The sequence below is a fragment of the Chenopodium quinoa genome, unplaced genomic scaffold, assembly GCF_001683475.1.
Source record: "Chenopodium quinoa cultivar QQ74 unplaced genomic scaffold, ASM168347v1, whole genome shotgun sequence".
Lineage (NCBI taxonomy): Eukaryota > Viridiplantae > Streptophyta > Magnoliopsida > Caryophyllales > Amaranthaceae > Chenopodium > Chenopodium quinoa.
Window position 1 is genome coordinate 7661637 of NW_018745684.1, and position 26580 is coordinate 7688216.

Genomic DNA, 26580 nt, shown 5'->3' on the forward strand with positions numbered 1-26580 from the left:
GTGTAACCTTCATACCCGTGAACAGTTTACAAGTTCCTAAAACTTGTTGGCGACTCTTTTATCTCTAGCTTCTTTCCCTTTGGACGCCACCATGCTTAAATGCATAATCACAGTGGGACTCAAAGTTAATGTTTGAAATATTTCCTACAACTATACGTAGTAAACTCATGAGGGGTTAGGAACTCTATATTATTTCAAGCAGCTCAAATAGATAGAATAATAGACTTATAAGATATTATTCCACCAGAAAGAAATTCAAAAATTACAACCTCGATTTCTCGTATAATCATTAAAGTAAAGCAACATAACTCAAAAATAGACAAAATAACTCAAAATGTGATGGGCATGTTGCAACAAAGAAACTAGCCAACACAACTCACCCAAACAGCCAAAACACACCATTCTATTACCTTAATTTGCAATGCCCAACAATTGCACACAAACACACACATGAGTGCAAACATATAATACTCATATATACATATATATATATATATATATATATAATATGCTTACAATCATTAGCAACTATCCTGCTGATTACAACTTCGAAATGCCAAAGATAGAGGATGGCTGAGGAAAACCTAGCTTGTCAGAAAATGGTTCAACAGAAATATGCAAAACATCAAGCCAAAGATCTTGAAAAACCACAAGTATGTATGTCATTCAATAAAATCTGCAACTTTGAGTCAAACTACAACCATTTTCTTGTTTTATGTAGTATTCAAGACACAATGTGCTGACCATGTTGCAGCAAATCAGCCAACACAACTCACCCAAACAACCAAAACACCCCATTCTGCTACCCTCATCTGAAATGCCTAATAGTCACACACACACACACACACATTGAACTAGTAAGATGGTGTTATATAACTAGCAGCAATGCAGCATGACACAATGTAGAACCAGACAATACAATCAATCCAATACATTAATAAATTTCAACCTAAGTTAACATTAATAGTTGATCAATACATTTCAATATATAACACGAAAGTAAATACAAATAATCAAATGTAAATAAAAAAAAATCTCAAAAGTAAATCAAATTTACTATATACATTATGTACACTCATTAGCAAAAATCCTGCTAATTATTACTTCGAATTGCCAAATGTTTGATTTTACCTAAAATCCAACAAACAGTCATGCATATACAAAGGGATGATACAAAATTTATCAACATTTCCTCTCTCAAAAATCAGCAAACAAAGTTGTATCTACATTAAGAAACAAAAGAGCTTGAAAACATTGTTCATTGCATATCAGCTTAGAGCACTACCAATGGTGAGCTAAAAATTTGCTCATGGGCATTGTGGGTGGGCATAAAATTTGCTCATGCATTACAATGGTGAGCAAATGAGAATAAGCCAAAAAATGCTCATGAGCATTTCTGAAAATGGCCAAGACTTGAGCATTTTTGAAGATGAATAGTGCTTTGGTGGGCCCCACAATTTGCAATGATTATATTTTTTGTAATGCAAATTATGAAATAAATATTTATTAAAAAAATAAAATAAAATTACCAACGGTCATAAAATTTAATTCTCTATAAATAGACATGCATTTTGGTATATTTTGGTATAATTTCATAAATACCATAAATCCTCCATATTCTTTATTTTAACGATAAAAACGACACAAATAAAAAAAAAAAGTTACACAAATTTAGACTAGTTTTTATTTATTTGGAGTAATATTGTTAAAATATAAATGAAATTAATAAATAAAGAAGTGTTGTGTAGGAGAGAGAAAGTAATGGTGGGGTATTGAAAAAGTAAGAGAGAGAGAGTAGTGGGCAAGCATTTTTTTTCCTCACCATTGGGAGAGAAATTGTGAAAAAAATTTGTCCATGGGCAAAACAGATTTGTTGAGAGAGAAAGTGGGTAGAGAGATAGTGGGTGGACATTATTTTTGCTCACCATTGAGAGTGGTCTTAGAAACCTTAATTGCAATGTGAGGGCAATATCTAATCAAAGGGTTCTATGGATTTTCAACCACAAATTGGATTAATTACGCAAACTATCAAATCAACAACAATACACTAATTTAGAGAATCAAACAGTACAATAATTTATAGAAATCAAACAATTTAAAAACAAAACTCTCATTCAAGTAGATAAAACAATAAACCTCAATCAAACAAATTAATAAGAAAATTCGAATCATAATAAAACAAACACAAAAACACTTAATCATTAATCTGATTGAAAAATGACAAAACACAAATTAATCAAACAAAATATAGCGAAAACCCTAATTTCAAATTCGAATTAATCAAATCAGAAAAATACAAACCGCAATTGAACAAAAGAAAAAAGATAAAAAAAAAAATTAAACAACTTACTTGCCCAGAAATAACTAGCAATGAAAATCGAACAACAAAATCAAAAATTTGATAAGAGAGGAGCAAAGATAAAAAATTGCAAGAAGAGAGAGAAAGTATGATTAAGAGAGAGAAAGAGAAAAAAGGAAACAGAAAATTAGAACGAAGGTCGTTCGCTGACGAAAGTTACGAAATTACCCTTAATGAAGCGGATGAACTACAGGCAGTCAGATGAAGCGTGATGGACGGCTCAGATAAGTTTCTAGTTCCTATTATTCAACATGGTTCTCATAGGATCTCATATATATATATACTAGGTTAGGTCCCGTGCCATGCACGGTAATTCTTAATACTTCCTCCGTTCTTTTTTTATCGCATCACTTACTACTTTAGGAAGTTTACTTATTATTGCATCATTTCCTTTTTAGGATAAAAAATATCTATGTTCACACTGTAAATACCCAACATACCCTTACTTTTTCACACTTATTTTTTATTTTATCTTACATTACATGGACAATTTTGTATTTTTACGTTTCTCTCTCTTACTTTTTCCCACTGCCAAATTTTGCCTCCAAAACCCCTATGATGTAATAAAAAAAACGGAGGAAGTAACTATTTTTAACATTAATAATGAATTTTTCTAAAATATTATACGGAGTAATGAATTTATTATAAAAGAGCCTATAATGCATTTAGTTATTATAAAAGAGTTTATTAGCTAGATAACTATTTTTAAAATACATTTGACAATATGTGTTGTTCATATATTTTTCATCAACAAATTGGTACAGTTTTCTTGTTGTTAACCAAATGAATTTCTTAAAAACGTTGTACATTGCACTCTGTAGTCCATATGTATGTCACAAATTATGTAAAGAACCTGCTTTTTTCCCCATTAAATTTATAGTTGTTACTTGTTAGTATTTATTTGTAGAAGGATATATCAAATCTTTTATATTAACTACTTTTTTAATATTTAAAATTCAAATTACTTTCTTAGAGGTTTTTAACTTATGATTAAATAAAAAAATAAAATTATTGTTATAATAGGTAGTACATAACATTCTAGCACAATTATGTTAAAAATATGATTTAATATTTATTTCTTTTTACTTAATTTTATATTTTTTTCAAAAAAAAAAAATAGTTGTCAATGTATATATTATGGAAAGACATATCAATTCTTGTATTTATGTATTATTTTGCGATCTTTTTCATTTATGTATAAGATTTGTCAAACATTTTATGTTTATTTTGCTATCTTTTTATTTATGTATAAGATTTATTTTTTAAAGATTATTTAAAAAAAATTAAAAATAAAAGACACACCAGAAAATGACACGTGTCATTGCTGGTGTGTCTTTTAGTATATAGTTATTGATTGATAGAGTGTGGATCACGTGAAAACAAGCCTATAGCTGAAAACATGAAAACGGACAATCAAGACCGTAGATTATGACCCATCAAATCTCACGGCTAAGATTAAAACACATATCCTCCCTCAAACCCCTAACCCACCGTCCAAAATTTTCTCTCTCCTCAAACTTGCAAACCTCTTATCTTTCTCTCTCCTCAAATCCCAAAATTAAACACAAATTGCTGGAAATTGAAGAATTTTTGTTCAAATTTCGCATAAACAACCTAAATTGCTCAAATCAGGTACGTTTTTTTTTTTTCCGATTTTGTTCAAATTTTCATGAAAAACGCATGATGTTCAACTAGATTTTGTGATTTTTCAATTTGATTTTTCCGATTTTAATTTTTGCGATTTTTGTGATTTGATTTATGCGATTTTCCGATTTTTAATTTTCGATTTTATTTGGCAATTTTATCAAAAAAAATTTCCTGCGATTTTGTTCGATTTCTTGTGCGATTTGCGTGATTTTTTCATCAATTTTGTTTGATTTCTAGTGCGATTTTTCGACTTTTTCTCATCAAATTTGTATATTCTTTTTCCATAATTTGATTAGATTCAGATTTTTAATTTTCGATATCATTTGGTAATTTTATCAAATTTGTTTCTGCGATTTTGTTCGATTTCTGTGCGATTTTGTGTGTTTTGTTCATCAATTTTGTTCGATTTCCACTGCGAGTCTGCGACTTTGGTCATCAATTTTTTCGACTTTTTTTTTTTTTTTTATCAATTTTGTTCGATTTTGTTTGATTTTGCGATTTCCTGTTCGATTTTGTTCAATTTTGTTCGATTTCCTGTTTGATTTTGCTTGGTTTTTGTTTGTTTTCATTTGTGATTTTTGTTCAATTTCCTGTTCTAAATATTCCTTATCAAGATTTTGCTAACAATTCCTTTTCCGTTTTCATTTGTGATTGCAGACAACTGCATTAAGACTGCGTCGCATGATACAAGGAACTTCACCATGGGATGCATTCTGATGCCTTCACAAACGAAATTGGTTCAAGGAGTTTTATGCAGAAAGCGATATACTGCTTCATATGGTGTTTTAGGAGTATAAGGTAAAATATTAAGTAAGCAATATACCGATGTTAGTCATGTTACATGCTTATTGCTGAACTTATGTAGTATGAGTAGTTGAGAACACCACATGTTTTCCATGTGTTGTTTTTTACATACAACGATCCAGTTGCATGTTTGCTTTGAAGCGTCACATTTGCCTGTTGTTACCTTGAAATCTCTTTTAAGCTTCTTTAAAGTTATGAGAATGTGAATGTCGAATGGTCGACCTCAGTTCAACACGTTATAGCCGGCTTTGTTGCCACAACTTCACTACTTCAAAATGAGATAATTGATTGTGTTGGAGAAACTCTAAAGTAACTATTTTAGCACTAGTACTAAAGTAATTAACCTGTTTAATTTCTTTTGCTCTTGGTCTCATTAGCCTCGCCCCTAATCACATTTCAACCTTGATCTTGTGCATTATGGTCTTGTTCAACAGGATAACATTCACCCCAACCGTCCAACATTGCAGTATGGCGACTGTTATTGGCTTGTGCCTAAGAGTTAAGCTAAAGCATTACTTTCCTCCTCATTATAAGGTGAGTTGTTTTGCCTTATGAACTTGTAAACCTGATTGATTTATTTGGTATGCTTGAAATATAATCTGAGAAGCCTTTCGAGACTGCCCATTTCTGTTCGTCATGCATACAATAAATACAAAATGTATAGACCAACTCGAGTGAAGAACAAAATCTACCCTAAGTAACTGGTGGGTTGATACTGGTAGCTCAGATATAGATACTTCCACTCTCTAATTGTCATTTGTCTTTTGTATGCATCACATCTGCTAGCTAGTGTGCCAGTCGGCCATAGATTGAAATCGACATCTCATTAACATATCCAACAAGAAGAATGATGTCTTACATTGTCATCTAGTCGTCTTGAAATAAAACCATGCTGGTGATCTGGGAGTAATTATTTCTGAAACTGATCGTTTGGTTGTCCTTTGAGTCATACTTTTCGTTCAATGTGATTTCGAGTTGTGTAAGGGGAACCATGATATTCTGGCTCTTGTGTAATGGGGACATCGTGATTTTCTCAGACGAATAATACAAGTATTGTCTTTTTTACACAGGTTGACATCAAAGTATCCCCTGGATCTTATGCAGATGAAGGATCAGGTGAAGCTTGCAGATTTCTGAAATTCCTTTGTTTAATTGAGCTTAAGACTAAATTTTTAGCAAAACTCATTTATCCTGATTACTGATCTGGGAGTAATGATTTGATTACTGATCTGATTTGTTTTATTTGTCCTTTGGGAGATTGTATGTATGTATTCCTTTTGCTCCTTTTTGGTCTGGCATGTAATACTATCTATAGGTTATTGAGTAGGCCTCTGTGGGGCTTTAATGTGGGGTTTTAATATACTAGAGCTGTTGAGATTGTACAATGCTTTCAAGACCATTTATAGGTTGTATCAATTTTTCCCTTTGATCTCCAATAACTGTTGATACTTTATTCTCATCTTGAAATATGCAGGGTAAAGGACATGTTAGTTAAATAGTAGAAGCGTGTCTTTAGAAATTTATTTATAGAATTCGAGTATGCTAATTTGTGTTATTGCGAGCTCTATCATGCCTGATCTTACCTTGTCAGCTGGAGTTAGTGTAGTAACCTTCTTCAGCCTTGTGAAGATTTATCTCTGATTGTATGATTTTTGGTGCCTGCCTGTTCAATATCTACATTTTGTTGGGATTCCTCATATACAGGCGGCTTGCTCGTATCATGATATCCTGGTATGCTTTTATTTGCCTCTGCTTCTGTCCTTAAAACGTTGATCTTGTCAAGCTTGTTTTGCTTCAGTCTGTATGATGTTGGTCTGTGATGTTGGTATGCTTTTATTGGCTATTTTGGCATGTTGAAAGCCTATTAGCTCAATTGGTCGAGCACCGTGTAATCACGGGATGTAGGTTTGAATCCTACATAGACTTTTTTAATACTTATTTTTATATTTATTGACCTCTGGGTAAATGATGTCAAATTGATATAATTACCCGAAGTTTATATATAGTTACCTTATTTTCGATATAATAACCTTAGAATTATGGAAATGTTGTAAATTTTGTTTCAGTCACCTTATTTTTATATATAGTGACCTTTATTTTTGTATATAGTACCTTTATGTAAATGGTGTCAAAAACTCAGTCGATATAGTTACTTTATTTTTGTATATAGTGACATTAATGTAAATGTCGTAAAAATTGTTATAGTTACCCTATTTTTGTATATAGTGACCTCTATGTAAATATGGTCAATATTGAAATAGTTACCCTATTTTTGTATATAGTGACCTTAATGTAAATATTGTAAAAATTGATATAGCTACCCTATTTTTGTATATAGTTACGTTATTTTTATATATAGTGACTCTATGTAAATATCGTCAATTTAGATAAAGTTACCTTATTTTAGCATGTAGTGACCTTTAAAACGTTGCGTTTGTAAAAAAAAAAAAAAAAAACCTTCAAAACGGTTGAATTGATTATATGTAAGGTTGGAATGATCTTAGGGCTTTAGAACCGTCTGATCTTTTGTGCTAGTAATGAATGACTAAGATTGCTTGTTTTTAGTTTTCACCATAAGCTCTGTTTTTAGCGGAACCTCCCCGTATATATATACATATATATATATATATATATATATATTGACCTTATCCTACTACATTTTTCTTTTCTCATCTTAAATATTGTGCCAAAGGCTATGGGTCAAGTAAAGACAATTAATTCTATAGCAATAATACACCATAAACAGAAGCAATTTGTCCTCTCCAAAACCAAGCATTGAAATCATGTGCTTAGAATGAATTTGATCTAGCCTTTGAATTAGATGATCCCTGTTGCTTTAATATGTTTTGAATACCAAACCTATTTTTGTGCTCTTTTGCTATGACCGAAAATAATGTTGAGAGGAATGAGAATACAGTAGAAAAGAAATAAAATGGAGGAGAGAAAAAGAGGAATGAAGGAGAAATAAGGAGAGGGAATTGAGCAAGGAAACCGTATTGGCGGCTAGGTTTATTTTACCTCTTTTACGATGGATTTTTCCTTTTTCAGTTTTCACTCCTCTATAAAGTTACATACTCCATTTTGAAAAAATTACAAAACTTCGGTTTTTGGTTTGGACTTGAATGTTTCGGTTTTTGCCCGAATCTAAATGCTATTATGTAGGAATGTAGGATATAGTATAACTTACAAAATCTATTAGTTTTGAGGTTCACTTTGTATATATTTTTTGTTTCTAGTTTTCTCATTGATGAATTTATATTTTAGTTTTTTTTAATTGAAATTTATATACATTGATATATAAGTCTCCCAATCACTAGTATAGACTAATAAAATCTAAAAGTCCTCATGTCTCAAGGAATGACTAGCTAATAGATGGAAACAAAATATTAAAGTACTAAAAATGCATGAAAGCTAAATAAAAATACATAAATCTGAGTTAAATACAACGGCTATTTCACCAAATGCCACTGAGCAATTGCAAAATTCACCAAATGTCATCCGACTTTTCAAAATTCACTAAATGCCACCGAGTTTTAACAAAATTCACCGAGTTCCATTAATGACTGACAGTCGTTAGTTGAACGTTAGTGGACCCCACCACTTGCCACGTGTCACTTTCTGATTGGTCCGTTTTAAAAAAAACCAAAAAAAAATACCAAAAAAAAAAAAAACCGAAACCATTGAAACACCCCAGCCACCACCCCGAAACCTTGCCCCTCCCCTTATATTGCCGGAAAACGACCGACCACCTTTGTAACCAACAAAAATCAGCCGACCGACCCTTTAGCACCTCACCTGATCCACCGCCGACCCCCAAAACCACCCACACAGCCAGCCTCGACCCCAAAAACTGCCGCCGAGATCTCCTCCACCAATCTCGCACCATTCGCATCAATGGCCACAAACTCCACCAATCTCACACCAATCACGAAGTTGTTGGGGAAGGGGATGGGTTTTGGGGTGTCGGAAATCGGAGAGGGAAAAGAAGGGGGGTGGGGTTTCGGGGTGGTGGAGGAAGGGGGGTGGGGTTTTGCGGGTTAGGAGGTCGCGACGGGGTAGGGGAGGGGTCGCTAGAGGCCAGCGCGCCTTCCGGTGCTAGCCCCGGCGGCAGGGGTTGTGGTGGCTAGGGTTTTAGGGTGGGCAGTTAGGGAGGAGGTGGTGGCTGCCACCTCTTAATTTTTTTTTTAAAAAAATTTTATTTTTACTATTTGTAAAAGTTTTTAATTTTTAATTTTGTTATTTTTTTAATTTTTTTAAAAAATATTTTTTTTTAAAAACGGACCAATCAGAAGGTGACACGTGGTAAGTGGTGGGGTCAACTAACGGATATTGACGGTCAACTAACGAAAATGGCATTTGGTGAATTTTGTTAAAACTCGGTGGCATTTGGTGAATTTTGAAAAGTCGGATGGCATTTGGTGAATTTTGCAATTGCTCAGTGGCATTTCATGAAATAACCGTAAAAACAAAGGTTCTTAAAAAAGTCGGGCACAAGAAGAGAAAATTAAAAGAAAACTCTATGTAGGGGAATGAGGGCAACTACAAATAGAAGGTGAGTGAGATGAAGGCAATGGTTAAGAAACATGGACAAGCTAAGGGACATGCCTCTAAATGCTTCCACGATTAAAAGTTCATTGGTAGGAATAATAACAACCATAAGATATGGAAAAAGTTCCCCTTGATTACAGAGATTAAACAAAAATAATGAAAGGATTGAGTAACATACAAAATATCGTAGATAAAACAAATCAGCAAATGGTCTAACAAGTTGAACAATAGATACCAAATATATAAAGGCCTATTTTAGAACCAATTAATATAAATAATAATTCCCTTTATATAATAAGAAAACTCATGATGAGTTTTACACAGACAGTGAAGAAGAAACTTCAAAATTTAAACAATTAAGCCACTGAAGGATCAAGCCTTAGAATAACTAATTAAAACAAGACAAACGAAATTCAAAATCAAATTCAAGGTATCCAATTAATTTGGATTAGTGTCAATATCATCAAGTGACCACAACCCAAAATAAAATATTCACATTTTTAATAGAAAACAAAATCAATTGCAAGTTATATAAAACAAAAATGAGCCATTGACATTATAGATGTTAGGGTCAAGGCTTTATTTTAGTCAAAAATATATAATCTTGCTTAATTTCAAAATAGATTTACAAATTAAATGTCACAAAAATATTACATATTATTATGCAACTTTAGGTCTAAATTAGAGACAAAATCATGAACTGTACGTAACTAGGGATTCCAACGCGTGATATAGGTAGCCCTTAGAAAAGAATTATTGCCGATATCCTTTATGCCCTATGCCTGTTTGTCTAATATTTTATTAAAACTATTTGCATATAAATGATAAATGTGTTGGATGTTGTGTAGTTGTGCAATGTTCTAAACTTTAGTTGAGCTACTTTGATTTAGTGATTAAACGGTAAAGAGATATTGAGTTCGATGTAGAAATATAAATGTTTAATAAATTCTAAATAGGAAAATTAAAACAAAAAGAAATGAAAAGAGTGAAAGATGGATTTAAATATTGAAATAAACCTAAGTTTTAAAACGGATTTTTCACCAAATACCACTGAGTTTTTCAAAAATTCACCATATACCACATAAAATTTTCTAATTCACCATATACCACTGAGTTTAACATAAATGTCATAACATGCCATTTCCGTTAACTCAGTTAGTCATTAACGTTAATTGTGCCACGTGGCAGCTTGTAATTGGTTGCCTTTTAAATTATTTAACTTTAAAATAATTATTTAATTAATTATCAAAAAATAAAAATAAAAAAATAATAATTGAAAAACTAAATAATTAATTGAAAAACTTTTACAAAAATAATTGAAAAAAAATGAAAACCACCACCAACTCCCAGCCATCTCCTTGCCCCCAACCAACACCCAGCCTAGCCCTCCGCCCCCCGCCACCCGCTCCCAGCCTTGAACCACCACCGCGCCGTCGCCGCCCCTCACCCAACCTTGCGCCGGTGCCCCCATCCCTCCCTTGAACCACCATAACCAACCCAAATTCTCCCTCCTATCTGCCCAAAACGTCTCCCCCTGCAACCCTTCCACCTAAGCCGAAACCCACCATGCCGAAATCCAACGCCGGCGACCCAGATCCCCCTCCCTCACGTCGCCACCGCCCAATTTAGTTGCAAACAACCAACCCAAAACCCAAAATCGAGATGAAAGGTAATCGGAGAATACCTTTACGAAAGTCGATGATGAAAGATAAGAGATGAAAGGGATCCATTCCAATTCCAAATCCAAATACAAAATTCAGAGTATTAGACCTATCTTATCTCAAATTATACCAAGGAATTACAATAATCTTCAAATACCACAATTTTTTCAAGTTAAAGAGAGAAACGAACAGAGATGAGGGTTTTCGTGGGAGATGCGGGCACGGCGGTTCAGGGGAAGGGGAGAAGCGCCGGCGGGGGGTTTTGGTCAGATTCCAGCCGGCGGAAGATGCAGATTGATTTTTGGGAAGATGGGTTGAGAGAAGTGAATTTAGAGGATGGTGGTTTAGGAGGAGGACGGGAAGGGGAGATGGTAGGGGTAGGGGGAGCTCCGGAGGGCCGGCGAGGGAGGAGGCTAGGCAAGGCCGCCGGCGGGGAGGGGGAGCTGGGCTGGTGGGGGAAGGGAGTGTCGGGGTTGGTGGAGTGAGGAGGTGGTGGTTGTTTTTTTTTAAAAAAATTCTTTATTTAACTAATTAATTAGATAATATTAATAAGAGCCAATAAGTGACAACCACGTGGCATAATTAACCCTAATTACTAACGGCGTTAACGACACACTAATGGCAGTTACCAAAAATGGCATTCTATGTTAACGTACAGTAACTCAATGGTATATGGTGAATTAGAAAAATTTGTGGGGTATATGGTGAATTTTTTAAAAACTCAGTGGTATTTGGTGAAAAATCCGGTTTTAAAATCAATTTAGGGAATTCAAGAGACAATCATAAGACTTTAAAAATCAAATGGAGGCAAATATGCAACAGAAAATTTTTAGGGATATAAATGTGCATGCACTATACATAAAAGTTTTCTTAAATTTTTTATAAGGTAGGGATAAATGTTTCAAAAACAATTTTGAGGCTAATAGAAACATTAGCTAGTAAGAGTTAAAAGAGGGTTTTATTGCTCACACTTCAAGAGGTAGAAAAATAAATTTTGTATCATCTTTATAGCGAAGAAAAGAATGAAGATCTATAATGGAAACAATTGATTTGAAAAATTGCAGAAGCTTTACGAAAAGCTTCATTTGGGAAGATTATAATGGTTTAGGGGTAGGGCTAGGCAAAAAATCCAATCCTATTGATCCGATCCGTGATCTGAATAATCCGATCCGAAAAACTGGATACCCAATCCGGTTTTTTAACTTTCGGATATTTCGGATCGAAAATCCGAAAATTTTCTGGTTGGATTCGGATCACAAATCTAGAAATTTGGATATCCAATCCGATCCGAATTTCTATATTAAAACAAAAAAAAAGTCTTTAACAAAAATAAACCAACCCTAAATATTTCCCTGGATTCAGTCATTCACCTAAAGCCCAAAGACCCAAAGTCCTAAAGTGACTGTTAGAACATACCAGAATATGCTAGAACATATCAGTTTGTATTAGATTTTTCTATAATACTCTGTAAAATATTTACCTTCCTTCTTTAGGCAGATTGTGTGAAATTACTCCATGATTTTAGGAGTAATTATAGGGAGTGATTTATGCCGTTTAAGGCAAGAGGAACTAATATATAATGCTGTAATCAGTTCACCAATATAAGCAAGCAGAAAAATTAAAAACACCCAAAAACAGCCTAAATTATCTCTTTAATTTTTAACTTGGTATCAGAGCCAGGTTCCGATCTCCGGCGACCGGCAACCGATAGCTTCATCATATACCATGGACACCGAGGAGCAAGCCGTGGTTCCAAAGCCTGTAACCATGGAAGATCTGTTGCAACTTTTCACACAGTTAAACACCAACAGAACGTCCATAGAAAATCAAAATCAAACAGTCCAAATCTCTGAAAAATTAAACCACAACAATTATACAAAGTGGTCAAAAATAATGCAGCTAGTCCTTGACGGCAGGGGGAGGCTCAATGACATCACTGCCTCCCCTCCACCAACAACCGACCCAGACTACGTGAAGTGGCGACAGAGGGACTCAGGGGTCATAGCATTAATAATCGAGAGCATTGATCCCGATTTACAGAATCAATTCCTCGATTATACAACAGCTTATGAACTATGGAAAGGCATAGAAACAATGTATGGCAGTGGCAGGGATGGTCTACAAATTTTTGACCTCACCGTCAAAGCTAACAAACTGCAACAAGGGACAGATCAGATTGAAGCATACTACAGCAAACTAGTTTCAATCTGGAAAGAAATTGACAGAAGGCAACCTAACCCCATGGAGTCTCCCGGAGATAAAACAAAATATAATCAAATCATTCAACAAAACCGACTATACCAATTTTTGGCAGGATTAGATGAATCCTTGGACAAAGACCGACGAGATCTCCTCCATCGAGAGCCCCTACCCACCGTGGAAGAAGCATACTCAACCATCCGAAGAGAAATCGCTCGCCGGAATATTATGAAGACCACACCAAATCCCTCGTCAAACCACTCATCGGGAATTGGTGGTGGTTTCGCTGCCAAAGGAAGAACCGAGAGACCGAAATTCCGGCAGGAAGATGAGAAGGCAAAACTCCGGTGTAGTCATTGCGGTGGGTCGAGGCATACGAAGGAAGGGTGCTTCAAATTGGTGGGCTACCCTGACTGGTGGGCAGATCGGAAAAAGAAGGGAGGAAAGGCGAGCTCAGGCAAGGAAGCCTACACCTCCGGTGAAGCAGCCACTGAAGGAGAGGAGACAGCCACCGCGGCGGCCGTGACCTCTTCAACCTCAGGACAGAACATGGAAGGTATGGCTCTTGATCCTTCTTCTCCATATGACAGATATTTTAGAGATATACCTCTTGAAAATAGGTTTGATTGTTTATCTGAGGAATCTTATGTAGCAAAACCTTTAATAAAACCAGCAGAAATGGCGAATAAGAACCATCTCAAGTCACATTTGATAAAACTGGATAATAATAAAAGCCCATCAAACCAAAAAACCCCCAAGCCCGTTATCACAATACATAAACCCATTATCACAAAAAAGACTCCTTAGGCCGAAATTAATAAACTTGAAGCCTTGAACAAGCCCAATTATAGTACAACAAATTATTGCAAAAAATCTGCTGGATTAGTCTGTGAACCCAAGAAAAATAACAGGTGGATTTTTGACTGTGGAGCAACTGATAATATGACCTTTGATGCTAATGACCTTGAAAAAATCCAGAAACCCACAAAAGATTATATACAGACTGCTAATGGTGAGGCTGTTAAGGCTCACGGCTCAGGTATTGCTACAATCTCTGATGAAATAAAATTATCCAACTGTCTCTTTATTCCGAATCTTTCCCATAAACTACTTTCGGTTAGCCAACTAACAAAAGACCTAAACTGTTCTGTCTTTATGGATTCCCATGGATGTATCGTGCAGGACTCTCAAACGGGGAAGATTATTGGGCGTGGTATTGAGGAAGATGGACTATATTATGTTGATCAGACGCCTCAAAAAGGTAGCGCAGCGCTTGTTCACGGGTCGGTTGAACACCAACTTTGGATGTGGCATCGTCGTTTAGGCCATCCTTCTTTGGGGTACTTAAAAAAACTCTTTCCTTCCTTATCTAATTTAAACATACCTTTTAATTGTGAAGCCTGTATTCTAGGAAAGAGTCATAAACATATATATCCTCGTAGTAGTAGTCGGACTGATACTCCTTTTATTTTAATTCACTCGGATGTTTGGGGACCAGCTCCCGAATTTGATAATCATGGTTTTTTGTATTATGTTACTTTTATTGATGATTGTACAAGAATGAGTTGGGTTTATTTTCTTAAAAATAAATCAGATGTTCGTAATACTTTTATCTCATTTTACAAAATGGTTCAAACACAGTTTCAAACCCGAATACGAATCCTACGATCTGATAATGGAACCGAGTATAAAAATCTTGATATGGAAGCCTTCATCTCCACAAATGGCCTTATTCATCAAACCACTTGCACCGACACCCCACAACAAAATGGCCTTGCTGAAAGGAAAAACCGAACCCTGCTAGAAATGACTCGGGCTATGATGATAGAATCTCATATGCCTGCTCATTTTTGGCCTGAAGCCATTGCAACTGCCAACTACCTTACCAACCGTCTCCCAACCAAAATCCTGAACTTTGCCACCCCACTAGATACACTAAAAAATTATACTAGTGTTCCTTCTGCTTATTCTTTGCCACCTCGGGTATTTGGAAGTGTTGTATATGTTCATCTACCTAAACGAAGCCGAAATAAACTTGAACCCCGAGCCGTTAAGTGTGTGTTTGTAGGATATGGAATTAATCAAAAGGGGTATTGCTGTTTCGACCCAGTAACAAACAAATTATATACTACGATGGACTGTGATTTCGTCGAAACAGAATATTTTTATCCCCAACTTCGATCACAGGGGGAGACGAATAATAGTGATGATCTCAGTTGGTTAGTCTATCCAGAGTTGGTTGATCCTGATCCAAAAGATCAAGTAGGCAAAATCACAGAGGCGACTGCTGACATTATACAGTTCACCCAATCGACTGCCACGGCTAATGATCTACCGTCTGAGGATCCGATTCACAATAAAGAGGTATGTACTCCTGATATCTGTCATATTTCTGGATCTGAGCTGACTAATACGCCTTCTGAGGAAAGGAGTATAGAATTAGAATCAGGTGATGCAGGACCAGGAACAGATGAACCAGGGATATCTCAAAAGGCCTAATTAAAGATGAGGCGGCTCCTGAAACTGACAAATATCAGCTTCCTCCCAAAAGTACAAGAGGAATTCCACCGAAACAATATGACCCTGATCTTGAAGCTAAGAGGTCAAAATATCCAGTCCTGAAACCAGGGGAAGGAAATCTGACCCAGGGAGCCAAGGACTACAATAAGGCCATATATTCTGAAAAAATTCCTGACACTACAGAAGAGGCTCTTAGAATCAAGAACTGGAAGACATCCATGGAAAGTGAAATAAATGCACTAGTCCAAAACAAAACATGGGACAAGTGTATTATTCCAAATGGGAAAAGACCGGTTGGGTGTAAATGGGTATTCACAATCAAACGCAAGGCGGATGGAAGCATCGAAAGATATAAAGCACGGCTTGTGGCAAAAGGATATACCCAGACCTATGGAATAGATTATGATGAAACTTTTTCACCAGTAGCTAATTTCAACACAATCAGGGTCGTATTTTCAGTAGCCGCAAACAGAGACTGGCCACTATACCAGTTTGATGTTAAGAATGCATTCTTACATGGCGAGCTTTCTGAAGAAGTCTACATGGAAGCCCCCCCGGTTTTTCCCAGGACTTCAAAAAGGGAGAAGGATGCAGATTAAAAAAGGCATTGTATGGGTTAAAACAGTCTCCCAGGGCATGGTTCGGAAGATTTACCCTAGCAATGAAGAAGTTTGGGTATAAACAAAGTAATGCAGATCATACCCTGTTCCTCAGAAGAAAAGGTAGATTGACTACCTGTCTCATCATATATGTTGACGATATGATTATAACTGGAGATGATGAAGAAGAAATAAAGCAGTTGAAGGGAAAACTTTTTAAAGAATTTGAAATGAAAGACTTGGAAATCTAAAGTATTTCCTTGGAATAGAGGTACTCAGGTCAAAAGGGGGTATCTTTATATCTCAAAGGAAGTATATTCTGGATTTCCTAGCAGAGACAGGTATGTTGGATTGCAAGCCAGCGGATACTCCTATGGTGATGAACCATGGACTTCAAATTGTTGAAGGAGCTAAGCCAGTAAATCAGACACAATATCAGAAACTTGTTGGAAAATTGATATATTTGTCTCACACTCGACCGGACTTAGCCTATGCAGTTGGAGTTGTTAGCAGATTCATGCACAAACCGCAGAAACAACACCTAGAAGCAGTGTATCGAATCCTAAGGTACTTAAAGGGTACTACTGGAAAAGGGGTTATCTACAAGAACCATGGCCACCTAGATCTCCATGCCTTCACAGACGCAGATTGGGGAGCGGATCGTGGTAGCAGGAAATCCACATCCGGATATTTCACTCTTGTAGGTGGAAATCTAGTCTCCTGGAAAAGCAAGTTACAAAAAGTGGTTGCCATGTCTAGCGCTGAAGCAGAATTTAGAGGGATTGCTAAGGGAATCACTGAAGTTCTATGGCTCAGAAGACTGCTGACTGAACTTGGGCATGCTCCTAAAAGAAGTTGTAAGTTATATTGTGATAATACGGCAGCCATACGAATATCTGAAAACCCAGTTCAGCATGATCGCACAAAGCATGTGGAGATCGATAGACATTTTATTAAAGATCACTTGGACGAAAAGATAATAAGCCTGCCATTTATCCGATCAGAAGACCAGTTAGCAGATATCCTCACCAAAGCTGTGACTACACAAGCTTTTAAAGAAGCTTTACGCAAGTTGGGTGTTGGAGATCCCACGACCCAACTTGAGGGGGAGTGTTAGAACATACCAGAATATGCTAGAACATATCAGAATGTATTAGATTTTTCTATAATACTCTGTAAAATATTTACCTTCCTTCTTTAGGCAGACTGTGTGAAATTACTCCATGATTTTAGGAGTAATTATAGGGAGTGATTTATGCCGTTTAAGGAAAGAGGAACTAATATATAATGCTATAATCAGTTCACCAATATAAGCAAGCAGAAAAATTAAAAACACCCAAAAACAGCCTAAATTATCTCTTTAATTTTTAACTGTGACAAACTCCCTCCCGCAGCCGCACTTAGTTCCACCCACACCACTTCCATTACTTGGTCCTTTGTCTTCTGATATCAGATCTCTTTCAAATAAAGCTTGCATAGAGTAATCCTCCACTTGTATTCCTAGCTTAGCATTTTAATTTAGAGGTTCCGCATCTTAGTTTGATGTTTGCTAATTATAAATAACATTTTAGTTTTGATATTTTGCTGATTATAAATAGCACTAACAACAAATTTGTTACCTTGTCAGTAGTTTCATATGTAATGGTTGAACATTAGATACAGTATTGTTTATGTACATTATAAAAGCAATCCCCTAAAATAAAGCTAAATTTGTACTCGTATAATGCTTTGTAGCGTTAATTTCACAATTAATAATTTCGAATCGGATATCGTATATCTAAAAAATCGGATATCTGTTTTTTCCGGATCGATTAATTGGTGATTCAAAATTTTCGAATATCGAATTTTCGGATCGGATCGGATATCCGATTTGGCCAGCCCTATTTAGGGGTAGGTTATTTTCTTCTTCTTCTTCCCCTTTCCTACAGAGGCTCATTTCATTTTGTTTCACTTGATTTGTTATCACCTATCATCACAAGTTTAATTGAATCATTTCATTGTATTTTAGTTTGGGATTTTCTAGCCATGCACTTATCGTCATTATTTGAGATTCTGGGCAATGTTTAGTTCAATTTATTTTAACAAATATTTTCTTATTTTAGAAATGATCGAAACAGATTATTATAGACCAGTTCATATATATCTTTTATTTACATTTACATTGCAAACATCTTTAATTTCATAATTAAAAAAATTGTAAAGATTTCATATTTGAAAATTACATACCACCTCCATTATATATTATATGCAACTTTCCAAAACTTTCTAATTATAGCAATTTTTTTGAATAAAATTACTTCAATACCCTTACTTAATCTCTTATAAGCTGATTTAGATAAATAAAACACAACTTAATTATTAAAATCTTAATCTAACTTAATTAATCTAACAATTATCAGCAAAATTTATTTCCTCAACCACCCATCTAACCTGAGAATCTAAACTCACCCACCTTCAAGTCCTATGAAATTAACTCCATGTTCTTCATCTTCAACCTCAACCATAAATTCCTCTCTCCTCATCTAAACCAAGTATCCTCCAGCCACCACCTCCGTCCACGCCTTCGCCTCCACCTCCCTTGACGACAGTAGCCTTGTCCTAAGCCCACCCTTATCGGCTCATCGCAAGTAGTGAAGGCGTCAAGATCGTTCGATCTGCCACTGCATATTCTTCTCTCTCTTTCTTTTTTTCTTTAGAAATTGTTTAGACCTGGTGGGTTTGAAGCCAAATTGGATGTTTTCACCATTTCGGGGCGCGAGTGGGTTGCTCTTTGTTGGGTTGTTGTATGTTGGTGAGCAGGTGTGGGTTTCGAGAGGTCGGGTGTGTGCGCGGTGGGTGAGGTGGGTTTTGAGTGGGTGAGTGGGTGAGGTGGCTGGATTTTGGGTGTTGGTGGTTTACGGGTAGAGTAGCGGTGGTTGAGGTTGGGTACAACGGTGGTGGGGTTTCAGGTGGGTCAGTGGTGAGTTTCGGGTGGTTGGACGGTGTTGATGAGGGTCGTGGAGGGTGGGGGGTTAAGTGTTGGTGGAATGGTCGTGGCAGTGTTAGTTAATTAATGTTCCACTTTCTCTCTTTTCTTACTTAACTAGGGATTTTGTCGCATGTGATGCGCGTCCGAACTAGTCTTTGAAAAGGGTTTTTACAATTGGCTCTAATGAATGTGTAAGGTATTTTATTATAATTATTTGCATATAGACAATAAATGTGTTAAATGTTGTAATCGTGTAATACTTTTCAAAACTTTAGTAGAGTTAATTTAGATTTAGCAAGGAAGTGACAAAAATTATCAAGTCCTAGAAAAGGTAAATGTTTAGATTTAGAAACGTAAGTATTTGATATACTATTTTTTTTTTTGTTTTTTTTTTAAGGTTGATATACTACTACTTAGGAGTACTTATTACTTTATTAGGGAACTGTATTAAACATTTTTATGTAAGAAAAAAAAGAGCCTCTTAAACTTATAAATAGGGGTAAGTATGTAAACAAACATTTTAAGGGGTATAAATGTCCTCACACTATTCATAAGAGCTTTCTTATACTTTATGGATTACCTTCACTTAACTTCCTTAAACAACAATCCATTTTTTGTTTAGGAGTCTGCCTCAAAGTTGCACATAATATATAACGGAGGTAGTATTAATACGAATCTAATAAAATTTTAGGCATAGATGAAAAAAATTAGATAAGATTTGAAAAATTCATATCAATTCAAATGAGTCGAATATAGCCATATCCAAATACTAAAGTTGTACTACTTAGTACTTTGATGAGTGATTTCCATGCAAAATGCTTTAACAGTACAAATCAAAATTCTACAATTGTGCCCCTTTTTACAAAATACCCTGCATTCATAACGTCCACGTCAGCCTCTCCAAATAAGGATTTTTTTGGCTGATTCAAAACAAAATACCTTTTATTAAATTGCTAACTAGCGAATAGTCCGGGCGTTGCCCAAGGTTGTTTGTCCCAGATTGTTATTGTTGTAGACGCTTATATTATAATTTTTTTAAAAGGATTTTCAAAACTAAAATTGTCATTATCAAACCAAAATTGAGTTATTCTTTTTTTTGTTGTTTAGAGAGCCACAAAGGACAGGTGATGAGAATCGATTCCAAGATCTCTTGAAATCGGGAGGGGAGCTCTAACCACTTGAGCTATCCCTCAATTTCAAAATTGAGTTATTTTTGTAGTATCATTTTTTTTTTTTTTTTTTTTTGCACTTATATAAAATTTCTTACACATTATTATCATAGGTTAAAATTGGCTTAGATGGTTAAATAATCATCTTTGAGATGTTGGGAAAGTGACGTGACACAATAAAAAAAAGGGGCTACGTGGCACATCAACGTTTTTAGGAACGCTTTTTAATAAATTAGTAGTATAGATTCAATTAGCGGTTTTATATAATGTACATTTGTTTGTTCACTTTTTTTGGGGAGGAATTGAAGACTGCTCAACTTTTGGGTGAGGATGGAAATATAAACCGCTAATAGAATTAGCGGTTATTAAGCTGATGCAGACTGTTCGTAGAGAATTTTGATAAAGAGTTGTGTAATTATGGAATTTTAATTTTTTGTAACATCATCTTTCATGGAAATCACTCTTTTTTTATGGTTAAAACGAATGACATATATTATGTCATTTTTTTCAAGTGTTACATTTACCAAATGCGGTTTTTTTTTAAAGTGCTACACTTCCATTTTTGGGAAATAACTCCTTTTAATATTTTTTCTCTCCTCACGGTCCCATTCAAACCCACTAATATTTTTTTTAACTATATTTTTCCCTCTCATATCCCTTGCTTACTTTTAAATAAAATATTAATTTCACTATCTAATTTTATACTTCGTAATATTTTATTATCCCAATTATCCAACTTACCTCTATATATGTGTGTGTGTAAATGTCCCTATTTATAGGGCATTGGGAATCAGCTTCCCTTTCCTAGGTACACACACACACACACACACACATGGGAAGACTCTCGTGAGAATCCCTCCTTTATGTGAGAACTCTTTCATATGTGAGAACACTTTTTATGTTCAAAATTTTTACTCGTATGTTCTAAATTTTAAATTTGATGTTCTAAATTTTTCCCCAGGTGTTCCAAATTAAATTAGATGTTCTAAATTAGTATTCACATGTTCTAAACCATAAAATAGTTAAGTTAGATGTTATAAATTTTAAATGACTTATTTCAAAATTTTAACTTATATGTTCTAAATTTTAAAATGTGTGTTATAAGATTTTTAGTTATATGCTCTATATTTGAAAGCATATGTTCCAATTTTTTACTATGTGCTAAATTTTTACTTACATTTTCTTTATTTTATACTAGGAGTTCTAAATTTTTTATTCACATGTTCTAAATTGATAAATCAGTTGTTCTAAATTTTACTCATATGTTTTAAATTTCGTAAAACAGATTTTTTTAATATTTACTCATATGTTTTAATTCTTAAATTAGATGTTAATTTAATATTTACTCACACAGATGTTCTAAATTATTACTCATATGTTCTAAATTTAAATTGGAGTCACATGTTCTAAATTTTTACTCGTATGTTCTAAATTATAGATCAGTTTTCATATAACTATGAATTCTCACATATGGACCTATTTTCACTGGATCCCTCCCCTATATATATATATATATATATATATATATATATATATATATATATATATATATATATAAATTCATTTTGGTGGCACGTTCAATTATTACAACAAATATAATTCTCTCACAACAAAGAAATCACCCGATCTCGGGATCCGAGAAGATCTACTTTACTTTCCGGCTTTTTACTCTCCTAAGACTCTTACTAACTTGATCGTCGGAGGCGGAACTCCGCACAACCAGAGCTTCCGTTTGTTTGCAAGTACAAGCGAAGATGATCTAGTCTTTGTGACGTAATTCTCCCGCAGGACACATAAAAAAAAACCCCAAAACATGACTTAAAAATAAACTACCTAAAAAGACCCTAAAAATATGCACAATACACAAATTATCACTATTGAAACCCAAAATACTTTTTTAATCTATATATGTACCTTTAAAAACACAATTTGTAATTTAAAGAACGGATTTTTCACCAAATACCCCTGAGTTAATTTTTTATTCACCATATACCCACAAAAATTTTCAAATTCATCATATGCCCCTGAATTTATAAAAAATGTTACAAAATGTCCAAATGACTAACGGACGTTAACTCCGTTAGTCATTTAGGCTTAATTTACCAAGTGGCAACCTATAATTGTCAGCCATTTATATTATTTAAATTTTAGAATAAATATTTAATTAATAATAAAAAAATTAATAAAAAAAAAAACCCACCCACCACCACAGCCCAGCCCCAGCCACTGTGGAATCCGCCTGAAACATCGCGCTGGAGCCGGCGCAACCGCGAACCCGACACCCCACCAGTCGGCACCTTTGCTTCCCCTGACCCACCCATTCCCCAATCCCAAAAACACCTTCCTCTCTCCCTCGAAAACCCCTCCCCACCGTCGGCGTCCAAACTGTCATCCCCGCACCGACGAACCCAAACCGCCCCCCCTGCTATCTCCACCCCATGAACCACCACGTCAAAACCCCAAAATTAAAAACCCCAAAAATTAAAAACCCCCAAAATTGAAACCCTAGATTTTGATTTTTAGGGTTTCGATTTTGGGGTTTAAGGGTTTTGAGTTGGTGGTTTCGGCTAAGGTGGGCAGCGGGTACGTGGAGGAGGGTACCTGGCTGCCGACGAAGGGTTTCGGCCGGAGTGGTTCGCTAAAGTTGTGGCTAGAGCGGGAAAAGTCGGGGCTGCGCTAAAGGAGAGAGAAAGACTTACTTTTAGGGGTCTCAAGGAAGGGTGAGGATGTTAGGGTGAGTTCGTCGGCAGGGGGAAGGCCTCGGTGCCGGCGAGGCTTGCAGTAAAAAGGGGAAGGTGGCTGGTTGGTGGGGTTAGGGGTGGTGGGTTTTTTTTTTTGGAAATTTTTCTATAAAAGTTTTTTTTTTTAATTTTTTTTATAATTAATGAAATAATAAAAAAAATAACCAATCAGGTGCTGTAACGTAGCATAATTAGCCCTAATGACTAGCGGAATTAACCATCATCAGTCATTAAGGGCATTTGGTGACATTCTTGTAAAACTCGTGGGTATATGGTGAATTTGAAAAATTTCATGGGTATTTGGTGAATAAAAAAATAACTCAGGGGTATTTGGTGAAAAATCCGTTTAAAGAACATATTGTTTAGAACCAAAGTACAAAATTATCAAACTCAAAGAACTAATTCCATTTAAGTTTAAAAAAAATGATGAAAGAACATTTATTTAAATCTGAAGAACATCATCTTCAACCTCGGAAATAACACAAAGAATTGAAAATAATACACAAAATAGAAATAAATTGGAAAATATGTTTTCTTCCAATAACACATTTGTCAATTACAACTCATTCACTAGAATGATAAAATCAACTCTATGATTGCACATTGTATCACTTAAAAATTAAAAATCTACAATTCGCCATTAGATCTTTCTGTAAAAAAACAACATCAATTTCTCTCTAAATACCAATAATGAAATTTATGCATCTCTAGAATTCTATCAATTGGAATATAAGTAACAAATCAACCCCTTAAATCAAGGAGGAAATCGTTTTGTCTTTTTTATTTTTTATTTTTTTTTAATTTTTACGCATGTACCTTATACTTGTATGCAATGTTCTTTCCGTATATAATTTATGCGCGTTTTATTAACCATGTGTATCATGCATATGGTACACACGGGTGTATAATGAAAATTTTCACGTTTTATTAATAAAAAAAGGTCGGTCACTATGTTAAAATTAAGGTTATTATGCTAAAGTAAAAGTCCGTTGTGTTATTATAAAGGTATAAGTAGTAATTTTATTTTGATGAAAGTTTTAATATACTAGTCAGTATAATAAATTATAAAGGTCACTGTGTTAAAGTTAAGGTCACTATGTTCAACATAATCTAGACTGACATGTGTGTACCTCAGGTTCACAATAATGTTAAAAGTCACTCATGTTTTAATAAAGGTCAATATGTTAAAATTAGGGTCACAATTTTCAACAAGATGTTTGGCCCTTGCTTTTTGTGACACTGCACAAGCTAGAGAAATTTAAAGGTCTGCTTTGACATTGGCGAATTTAGGTAAAATAGTTTGAAACCCTAAGAATTTTCAAAATGGTTAATGTTGTTTTTGGTTTACTAACAATTTGTGTGTGAGATTGTTTTATTGAAGTTAATTAGAGTGTTAGTGGTGTTATTGAGAAAGTTGCTGAATTTCCAAAGTATTCACTACATTAACTAACATATAAACTAAGCTAAACTAACATATAAGCTAAACAAAGACGGACCTAAGGGGAGCCTGCCTGGGTCGTGGCCCTCCCTATGCTAAATATTTTTTGTTAAAAGTTAGGCCCAAATAGCAAATATGCATAAATTTAATTGGGCTATTCTAATATCCGTGTGGCCTGTTGCCGCCTTCCGCTATTTTATTCCCAATTCCTAAAAGGCTAAAAAAAATCTTAATACCTACAACTACAACTTTTATCAGACTATCATCACATTGCCCAATCAAGCAAAATAAAAAAATTAAAAAAAAAAAATTGAAAAATTTGTGCTCCTAGACGTGATTATTCCATACATCCATAGTGAAAAAGCTCAATTCATCATAGTTCATTACTTTATTTTATAAGGTATGTTATCTTAAGGCTTAAGTCATCTAAATTGCATAATACGAAGTATAATTTAATTTTGTATAATTGTATTTCATATGTTGTCAATTTGTTATGTTCTTGTAGACTTTTACTAGATTATTACCAACCCAATACGAATTACCTAGATATCTTTAATTTCCATGTGTTAAATTGTATGATAAATCAATTTTTAGCATTGAATTAGTGAAATTATATATATATATTTTTATTGAGTGTATTTAGTGATAATTTGTTTTTAAGTTTTTTCCGATATTATATATTATTAGGTTGAATGAAGAGGAAAACAATTGACTCATATTTTACAAAAGCAAAATCTACTCCTGAACACACACCCTAATGGTCCAAGCAATCCTATTGGTTGATTTGTGTGGGTTGATTTTCGTATTTAATTAATGTTGGCCCGGTCAATAAAATATTTCTGGATCCGTCCTTGAAGCTAAACTAACGTGTAAACTAAACTAGCATATAAACTAAGGTAAGCTATAAATAATTAATTAAACTTAAATTGAAAGTAATTTTTAACTAAACAAAGCATATAAGTTTATTAAACTGGCATATAAATTAGTCATTTAAATTAACATATTACTAAAATTTAAACCAACCACTTAACATGTAAAGGTGAGTTCGATCAAATTATACATACATATTCACCAGTAACTACATGAGCTTATTGCTTAAAAAAACCACTTGCCTTTCTAATTGAACTAACTCCTTTTTGTATAGAAATTACAACGTAAATCTATAATTCCTACAATTAAATTAAGAATTTTATTAGTGAAGTTAGGGTTTGGGGAATAAGTAGACAAGTATTTGAAACCCTAATACCAATTGTCATCACTTACCAAGAAACAAAGGTGTTGGGGGAGGGGGGTTTAAGGTGTGCAACGACGCTTGCATGTGGAGGCCCTGTAGAAGCTCAGTGAGGGAATTTCAATTTTTTTTTAAAAAAACATCCCAAAACTAACCGGCGCTCCTCACGGCGGCCTACTTAACTACCGGCAATGATGGTGGCTGTCGGAGTTGCAATGTCCAAGAACTTAAAGTGTCGCACTTATCCTTCCCTCAAATCTGCAATAGAGCAAATATCATGTTCAAAAGAGGAAAAAAAAAAGAATACATAAAAACAATAGTTAAAAATCAGGTGAGATTCAAGTTGACCAAAACCAGAACAAATTAGGTTAAGGTTTGGCATTCTAACCCGAAAAAGATAAATAGGTCACGTTAAGGTTGGGGTTTTCTGACCTGGACCCAAACATACTCGAGCACGAACTAGACCCGACTTGATCTGCTTGCCAGCCCGACCACTAACCCAATAGACCCACTTAACCTACCCTAACTAAGCTCACTGACCCACCAAATCCATGAACTAGTTCGACCCACCTAATCCACGAACCCAACTCTACCCACTCAATCTATGAACCCAACCCTAGCGTGTCTAGTTTCTTTGACCCAGCCCACCCTACCCTAATCATGTCCGGTTCTGTGTTAGCTATCCCAACCCACAAC